Below are 10,350 nucleotides of genomic sequence, written 5' to 3' on the forward strand. Positions count from 1 at the left end.
AAAAACAAGGAACTCATGCAATATTATTCAAAATGGGTGAGCCTGGAGGACATTATGCTGAGTGAAATATCTCAGTCGCAAAAGGACAAATATTGCATGGTGTCACTGCTATAAAATGGGATTGATATCAGGGTGGGGGTAAGACTGAGAAAAACTGGATTTATTGTGTATACTGCACTGAAACAGATGAGGGAGTGAATAATTTAAAAGAGATGTATGATAGGGTATTATGGTTATCACAAGAGTCTACAATTAAGGTTGCATAGTGGAATGTATTTGAGGCAGTGGGAGTGGTGCGGGGGGATTGTGTACCAGAAAGGGAGTCTTTCTTTTACTTTTGAAAGAGAGGAGCGAACTGGGCGGTGGGGGGAAAGGGCTGGGCCGGGAGAGAAGTGCAGCAATGAATGAATGGAAATCCAAATTCTCTATAAATGTTCATTAAAATTATTTTAAAAAAATAAAATATAAAAAAAAGACTTATCACCTTGGTGCACCTATTGGTCTATCCTTGTTGGTTACAAAAGAGTGAGGAAAAGCGAAAGAGTCATGGAGACAATTAGTCTAAAGGATTAATAGGTCATGAGAATCTCAACCCCCATGACCCTGAGACCAAAAGGACTAGATGGTGCCTGACTGTCATTGTTGATCACTCTGAAATAGGTCATAGTAAAGGGTCCTGGGCAGAGTGGGAGCAAAATGTAGAACAAAAGCAAAATCACAGAAATGACCAGGCCCCTGCTCTGATAGAAACTAATGGAACCTCAAGACTATAGTCCTTCAACACACCCCAAGTCTGAAGCTAAACTCATACCTGTGACTCAGTATTCCCCCAAACAATAGACAAGCCTGCAAGGTAGACAGGAACGCCAAGAAGGAACATCCACTTCACAAAATCAAAAGGCAGTGCTTGTCCCGCGATTAGATTCAGAACATAAGGAAGGCTAGGATAAAAGGACAAACAGCAATGAGATGGACAGCCAGGAAGCAGGAAGCTTGCTGCTACAATGTGGAGAATGTTAATTAAGGCCATAAAAGAAGATTTATAACCTCATCATGAATCAGAATTGGCTTGAAGGCAGTGGGTTTGGTCTTGGGATATGGAAACACTATAAAAATAAAAACAAGAGCACATGTTTGCAGCATGTGCAGACAAAGTCAAGTGACTCAGGGAATTGTTATAATACAGTAATAATGAAAGACCTGACCAGAGTATGTCAGAAAGCTCAAAATGTAATTCAACATAGAATTTTAGCCTTGTAGGTATAGTGATACCTGCAAACTGGGCTTAAGGAAAAAATTTATCCTTATAACAGGAAAAATTTTATAAAAATAATAAATGTCTGCTGAATTACTGTATAAAAATTTTATAGTCATTTTGATGTAAAAAATTGTGTAATGCATTTGTATAATCATGGTTTTTCACTGAATCAGGGATTAAGGAGACAAGGAAGACAATAAGCAGTGGTACCACTAAAGTTAGTTACCAAATGAGATAACTTATAGTGTCACCCCTGTTGACAAGGGTGACCACCCAGTGTGGTCACATCCCTTACACCCTCCTAGTTATGGATGCCACTGAGGCTAAGAACAGGTCCATTTGTAAACAAACCTTTCATACCTATATCAGCAATCTATCCCCTTGACTTATTGGCTCTGATCTGTGTGGTTTCTAGCCAATGTGCCCCATGTGCAGCCACTACCCACCTGTCATGACATATCACAGGTTCCAGCAGTGCTTCCTGACCAAGACAAACAAGGAGGCAAGACCTCGTGATCTGGTTACACAAACCAGCCAACAATGCCTTTATGGATCACAAAGGTTTGATCCACAACCAAGCATAATATCCTCTTCCAAGGACTGGCCTCTCCTAACAACATGTTCTAAGGATGTGAGACAAAGTTTTTCACCATTCTTGCATCTAAAGAGCACACTGTTTTACTTTTTTCCAAGACACATTTGTTTGTTCCTTTGTTAGTCCATGGAATATTCAGCACTCTGCTCCAACAGCACAACTCAAAGATACATATTCTTTTGTATCACCCTTATTCATTGTCCAACTTTAAGAGGTATAGCAAGTACTTGAAGAGACCATGGCTGGAATCATGTGCACTTTAATCTTTAAAGTAACATCATTGCTCCTTAGAACTTTGGGGAAGTCCTCAATAGCAGATTTTCCCAATGCAGCATGACTTCTGATTTCTTGATTGTTGGTACCAATGGTGTTGATTGTAGATCTTAACAAGACAAAATCATTGACAACTTTAGTAATATTTTATCTATCATGATATTGCTTTTTGGCCCAGTGGTGAGGATTTCTGTTTTCTTGATATTGACATGTGATCCATATTGAAGGTTATAGGTTGTTGTTTTTTTTTCTTTTCCTAAGCAAATGTTTCAATCCAACAGCCTCAACTAAAGCTAGAGAGGGCAGTCCCACACCATGATATTTATAAGCCTCCTTGCTTTTATGATTTGCTCTTATATGTACAAGACCTATCTGTCAGTTTGTTGTGTTGGGGAGTCATTGCATATTACTATTTACTGTATAACTTAGGTGGACATATGCTTACTGGTTTATGATTTGATCCTATGTGTACAGCATTTATCTGATAGTTTGCTGTATTGAAATGACATGATGTTTCAATTGCCAGCAGAGTCACCTATGTGGACAAATATAAATAGAGCTCCCAGATAAAGACAGTTAGGAAGCAGGACTGGCCATCTACTTCTGAAATAACAGGGCTTTGAAAACCCTATAAACAATAGAGGAACACTTAAATAAATTATTGGAGGTAGAGGCCACATTGGATGTCATTCAAAACAAGGAGAAGTAGTTATAAACATCCAATAAAAATTGCAATGTGGCATGTATGAAGTATGAATCTAGGAAAACTAGAAGCTTTCAAAAAATAAATAGAACATGTAAAGATTAGCATTCCAGACTTTAGTGAGCTGAAATGGACTGGTTGGTACTGGCCATTTGAAATCACTGGGATTAGAACTCTTTATCCAAATCTTTCCAGCCACCGTCATCCTTCCTCTCCCTACAATGCAGTTAAAGGACATGTGAGCTTTCATTTTTTCCAGTCTTGAGCAGGAGTAAAGGCCTAAGAGATGAAGAGAAGAGACATCAGAGAACAGCCTCAGGCCCTCAGGAGGGGCAAAATAAAAATGTAAATCAAGAGGAGGAGCTCTACTCTTCACAAAAGCAGACATAATTGCTGTCAAGCACTGACAAGAACAGGGGTGGGGCAGGCACAGATCCCCCAGAAGGCAAGCAGGAACAGCCTCCGCAGAGCACTAGGTGAGAGCTCCATAAGATGCACTCAGAATCTTAGTCCATGGAGAAGAAATTAGGAGGGGCTCATAAGACAGTCTGGCCCCAGCTCTGTGAGTCCCTGGTCAACTTTGGCCCACACTAGCTGCAGCCTCCAGAGCAGGACAGCCGCCAGAGGCCCTGGAAGTTCCCCACTCACAATCTCTGGTACTTGTACCAGGGGAAGCAGCTGCCACCCAAAGAGCTACAGCAGCCCCCAGAGCTGAGACCACAGCAGGCAAATGCTGTAGGACCTGGAACTGGGGGAGTGTATTTTAGGAAACACTCAGCATAGTGCCATTACTGCTGCTAGTTCTGCTGCCAGAATGTAAGGTGTTCAAGTTATTAGGGAAAATAAAATAAGCACAAGTTTCTGACCAGCATTTCATTTGTGGTGACTTTCATGGACCCTTTTCTCTCTTTGGAACTAAGAAGTATAGGAAGAAATGGAAAACTTAATTGAAGTTCATTTATCCGAGAAATATTTTTTTCCTAATCTCCGTTATGCAGATGACACAACCCTGCTTGCTGAAACTGAGGAGGACCTCATGCACTTGCTGCGAAGGGTCAAGGACTGCAGCCTTCAGTATGAACTGAGGCTCAATGTGAAGAAGACAAAGATTCTCACCACTGGACCAATTGGCAGCGTCAGGATGGATGGCGAAGAGATTGAGATTGTTAACAGCTTCAGTTTGCTTGGCTCCACAGTCAACACTCTTGGCACCAGCAATCAGGAAATCAAAAAGCATATCGCGATGGGAAAGTCTGCTGTTAGGGACCTCTCTAAGGTACTCAGGAGCTACAGTGTCTCTCTGGAGACTAAGGTGCACCTGATACAGGCCATGGTATTTGCAATCGCTTGTTATGCATCAGAGGGTTGGACAATGACTAGGGAGGACAGAAGGAGAGTGGATGCTTTTGAGCTGTGGTGCTGGAGAAGGGTACTGAGTGTACCATGGACTGCCAGGAAAACAAACAGATTCATCTTGGAGAGGATTAAACCAGGCTACTCCTTGGAGGCAAAGATTCTGGGGCTTTGTCTGACATACTTTGTACATGTTGCCAGGAGGGATGGGTCCTTGGAGAGGTACATCATGCTTGGGAGGGTGGAGGGACAGCGCAGGAGGGGAAGACCCTCTATGAGATGGATTGATTCGGTGACTGGGGTAATCGGGATGGGAATGTCAGAGGCGGTGCGGTTGGCGCAGGATAGAGCAGGGTTTAGGGCTGTTGTGCATAAGGTCGCTATGAGTCGGAAGTGACTCGACGGCACATAACAACAACAACAACAATTGAGGTTTCAGGTCTTCTTGTCTCCTTGTATTGATGCTGCTGCTGTTGTGTGCTATGGAGTCAGAGCCAACTCATAGCTGATGATCCTCCAGCAGGATTTCAGAGGCTGTTGGCCATCTTTCTTCTGAGGAGTAGCTGGTGGAGTCAAGCTGTGTGCCTTTACATTGACAATGCAGTTTCTTACTGAAGCTCAACATCAAGAAAACAAAGATTCTCACCCTGGAGCAATTAGCAGCTCCATGATAGGGATTGAAGTTGTCAACAATTTCAGCTTGCTCAGATCCACAATTAATACTCCTGGAACCAATAGTCAGGAAATAAAAAAATGAATTGCACTGGGAAAATCTGTTGTCAGGGACCTCTCCAGAGTGCTGAAGAGCAACAATGTCAGTCTAGAGACTAACGTGTGCCTGACCCAGGCCATGGTTTTTACAGTTACTTGTTATACATAAGAAAGTTGAACGCAAAACAACTATGAGATATCATCTCACCCAAGTCAGAAGAGCAAAATTTAACAGAACAGCAAGCAACAAATGTTGGCGAGGTTGTGGAGAAACTGGAACCCTTATTCACTTTTGGTGGAAGTGTAAAATGGTGCAACCACTGTGGAAAATGATGTGGCGCTTTCTCAAAAAGTTGCAAATAGAGATATCATTTGACCCAACAATTCCAATACTGAGAATATACCCTAAAGAGACCATAACCGACATCCAAGCAGCTATATGTACACCCATGTTTATCGTGGGTTTGTTCATAATAGCAAGGAATTGGAAACAACCCAAATGCCCATCAACAAATGAATGGATAGAGAAGCTGTGGTATATTCACACAGTGGAATATTATGCTGCATTGAAAAACAAGCAACTCGTGCAATATTATTCACAATGGGTGAGTCTGGAGGATATTATGCTGAGTGAAATATCTCAGTCACAAAAGGACAAATACTGCATGGTGCCACTGTTTGTTGTAGAATGGGACTGATATCAGGGTTGGGGTAAGACTGAGCAAAACTGGATAAATTATGTATACTGCATTGAAACAGATGAGGGAGAGAACAGTTTAAAAGCAATATATGATAGGGTATTACGGTTATCACAAGAGTCCAGAATTAAGGTTGCATAGTGAAGTGTACTCAGGGCTGTGCGGAAAGGGGGGCAGTGTGCAGGGGGGATTGTATACCAATGAAAGAATTTTTCTTTTACTTTTCAAAGAGAGAAACGAACTGAGGTGCGGGGGAGGCCTGGGCAGGGAGAACAATCCAACAATGAATGAATGAATGGAAATCCAAAATCTCTGTAAATGTTCATTAAAATTAATAAAATTTAAAAAAATTTAAACAATGAACTAAGGGTTACAGAAGAAGAATCAATGCCTTTGATTTGTGGAGCTGGAGAAGAGTGTTGAACATACCATAGACTGTCAAAAGGACAAACAAGCCTGCCTTGAAGAGAGTGAAATTAAGTTTCTCCTTGGAGACAAGGATTTTGAAGCTCTATCTCACATACTTTGAGTACATGGCCAGGAGGAAACAGTCCTTGAAGAAGACATTGTGCTCAGAAGGGTGGAGGGACAGCGTAAGAGAGGAAAACCCTGAATGAGGCGGATTAACACAGTCACTAGGGTAATGGGAGTAAGTATGCTGGAGTCAGTGAGATTGGCTCAGGAGCAAGCAGAACTATTGTATAGTGTCACTACGAGTTGCAGTTGACTTGACAGCACATAACAATGATGGTAACAACAGGCCATCAGAGCTGTCTCTAATAACAATAGAGAAGAATAAACCTCCTTGGGTAAAGCTTTCATGAGGACAACTGAGAGGGTAAGTGCAGTTCTCAGTTTATCTAGGAGGAGGATGAAGGTGTGTTGAGAACTTGTGGGCTTTTTAGGCCCCACAACAGTCCTCATCACTCCCCCACTCTTCTTTCTGGCTCCATTGTGGACTCAGCTTTTCTCTCAATTTGTAGAGGTCTGCCAGGGCTGATTGTCCTAATCCTCCAAGTGCAGATCCTCTCCACAGCTACACATTTGCTTGATTTTATGGAGAACAGAGAGAGTTGATTCTGAGTAGCTTATGCACAGAGGAGTTAGGGATGGGTTCCAATTTGAGATACACATCAGAATGTTGCTGCTTTTACAACTAGGAAGAGGTTAACAGCATAGAAAGCCTCCAGATCCAGACCTTTAGCATTTCCTGGGCACTTGACAATACTTTTGACAATACAGACCCAGCACTCCCTGATGACTGTTTAAATACCTTCCACTTAGGTGTACATATGTCCTCATCAGAGGCCGTATCCCATCTTCTGCAGTGTTGATGTCACATTGAATATGACACATAACCAGGTCTGGAGTGACTAACTAACTGGATAGGCAGACAGACAAGTAACTAAAAGAGTCTGCTCCCATGTGTAAGTGCTGTAATTGTTGTTAGGTGTTGATGGTTCCCACTCATAGCGAATCTATGTACAACTGAACCTGTCCAACCCTGCGCCACCCTCACACTCTCTCATGTGCTTAATAAGCTCATCGTTACAGTCACCATGTCCATCCAGTGACAATCCTCTCTTTTACCATATCGCTGCTTTCCCAAACACGATGTCCTTCTCCGAGGACTAGTCCCTCCTATTAACAAGCTCACAGGCTGTGAGACAGTCTCGTCACCTTTGATTCTAAGAAGCACTCCGCTACACTTCGCCAGTATGGAGCGGTTCCTTCTTTAGTCTATGGTCTATCAGTATTCTCTGTCAACCATAAGCCAAAGGCGTCAACTCTTCTTCAATCTTCTTTAGTCACTATCCAGCTTTTGTGTACATAAGAAACAACTGAAAATACTATGCTTGGGTCAGGGGCACCTTTGTTTTCAGAGTGACATCCTTGCTTTTCAACTCTTTAAAGAGGTCCTTGACACCAGATTTCTTTAACAAAATACACCTCCTTCTTTCCTGATTGCTGCTTCCATGGGTGTCGATTGTGAGTACAAGTGAAGGGAAATCCTCAACGACTTCAGTTTTTTTTTCCCTCCATTTATCATAATGTCACCTATTGGTCTACTTGGGAGGATTTTTATTTTCTTTTTGTTGGCATATAATCCATACTAAAGGCAGTAATTTTAGAATTTTATCAATAGAAATGCTCCAAGTCTTCTTAATCCTTTTTGTTTTACAAGCAAGACCGTGTTATCTACAGATTGAAAGTTTTAAATCACAGTTGTCTGGATGGCACCTCACAACAACAATTCTCTTGTGGGTCCCAAGCTCCCTCAGATAAAGCTCAGCATTTTGAGACATGTAAAATATATCCAGAACCCCAGAGGATGTTGCAAGTAGATCCAGACTATAGGTTTCATCATTTATTTTGGTTTTATTTCCTTTTTTTTTCTGTTGAGAGTTTGGCTAAATGTCCTAAATTAAAAACAAACATTCCTAAACATCTTATTTTCAAAAAAGAGACTAGAAAGAGTTTGAAACTCACATCCAAAGGACTTGTTCTAAAAAGGGTGCATTGACCTGGCTCTTACAATCTTTGAGGTGTGTTAGAATATAACTTCTCCACTGGGTCTGGATATTTGTGACCTTTCAGAGGTAGAAGCCAGTCCTTTCTTCTAAGGCACCTCTGTGTGGATTTGAACCATCAACCTTTCATTTATTAACTAAGTACGCAAACGTTTACATTGCACTCAGGAACCCAGGAACTACTAAACTGATACAGTTTCTCATTGTCACTATTCCTAAGTCCTCTGTGTCTTCATGGGTAACTGCTAGGAGTTTTCCTGAGAGAAAGCTCCCAGGAAGTCCCAGGAATCAGTAATTGTCTGGGCCTCAGACTCCTCTTAGTACTTTCATTGATATTTTTTTTTAATTTATCTACTCTATTCATTGGAAGGAGGAGTGGCATCCACTTCTATAATAGCTTGCCTCCAGAAACCCTATGAACCTGGGGAGAGGATGAAAGGCACCCAAGCGTCGAGGACTCTCCTTCATAGGGTCACTGTGAGTCGCCTGTGACTCGACAGCACTTAACAACAACAACAACAACAACTCTATTCAAATAGCAGGTAGTACATAGAATATAGCTTGCACTGTGCTGCACACAAGAGGCTCAGAAATGAACATGATTTGGCCTCTGTTCTTGAGTACCTCCCAGTGTAACAGGGTAGACAGACACGTTGTAAAATACAGTGGATCCAAGGTAAGGAGCATTGCAGGGTACATGTGTGGGGAGTCCTCTGGCCTGAATCAGAGCCTGTGGGTGTCAGTCCGATTTTGCCAGCAGTGACTCTGAGGGGGTGAGTGTGCCCAGGTGTCACCACTGATTGGCCTGTGAGGGAGCACAGTATAAGAACAAGTGGTAGGAGCAGAGATGTGCAGCACTGATCTGTCCTAGGCAGCCAGCCCAGGTGGCTCAAGCAGTTCAATAAACCCAGGAGAAAGTAGAGTCAGAGGTCATCAGGAGGGAGGTAGTGGGTCAGGGCAGAATTAACGGAGGCACTAGCGGGACACAAGACAAAATGGAAGGGAAAGGATAATGCACCTGATAAAAACATTCATTTGGGGGATCAGAATTTTCTGAGTTTGAATATCTACTTCTCTAGTCAACAGTGGGAATCTGGCAGAGAGGTGACAAAAGAAATGATAAGATCAGTAATGAAAGGAATAGACTCAGAAGTGGAGACAAGAAATCTGTAAAAGCTAGTGATGTGATTTTTAAATTAGCATGCACCTATGGACCACGTTGTCAGTATAGTGTTGTTGATTGACGCTGAGTCAACCATGACTCGCAACCCTATGAACAAAAGACCTGAAGCCTTTTGGTAACTATCATCGTTTCTCAAAGTTCACAGAATTTCCAGAGGCATGTTGTTTAGGAAGTGGATGCCATATCAGTCAGTATATTAGGAACTATACTAATTATTCTACAAGCTATAGGAATAAATTAGAGAAGGGAGTGATTCAGGTTGGCTGGTATGGTGAAGGAGCATTAGCTGAACAATGAATAATATTGAGTGAGTGAGGCAATGATGAGATTAGTAAAGGTGATACCTATGAATACCAGGATAGTGTTTGAAATTGCAATTATGTAAGGTGTGTAGTATTTTCCCCACAGCATTTTATTACTACATTTGGGATGTGTTGTTCTCTGCATATCACACTTAAGAAGGGAACAAATATTTAAAATCACAAATATTAATTTAAATGATGGCAAAACATCAGGTTTTGCTTAATTTTTTACAAAAGTAAGCACTGATAATGAATAACATGTGTTCAATTTTCCTGATACAAGGTGCATACATGTAGCCGTTTTCCTGTAGGTGGTCACATAACTAATGCTCATGGGTATGAAAGGGTACTTCCATGTTGTTGGTGACAAAATGCTTTTCACTGGAGATTGTGGAGTGTGTTGGGGGGGTGGAGATGGCATGGGGACAGAGAGCTTCTTGTGCACTAATTTCTAACTGCAGTTGCAATTTGACTGTAACTCAAGGGAGCTCTGGTGGCTTATTAATAAAAAAAGTTATGCTGTGATTGAGAAATTATGGTACAAACACACAATAGAATACTACGCAGTATGCAGGAGCAATCATTTTGTAAATTACTACCTAACTTGAGAGGGATTGGAGAGCATTATGATAAGTGAACTAATTCAGTCTGATAAGGAAAAATACTGTATAAAGCCAATTTTGTAGAATAAATATAAGGATCCAAGGGGGGGAGGGTGGAAGCAGAGGGGTGAGGATGGGCAG

Source organism: Elephantulus edwardii, unplaced genomic scaffold, assembly GCF_000299155.1.
Source record: "Elephantulus edwardii isolate Elephantulus edwardi_28Jun2011 unplaced genomic scaffold, EleEdw1.0 scaffold00273, whole genome shotgun sequence".
NCBI classification, from domain to species: Eukaryota; Metazoa; Chordata; class Mammalia; order Macroscelidea; family Macroscelididae; genus Elephantulus; species Elephantulus edwardii.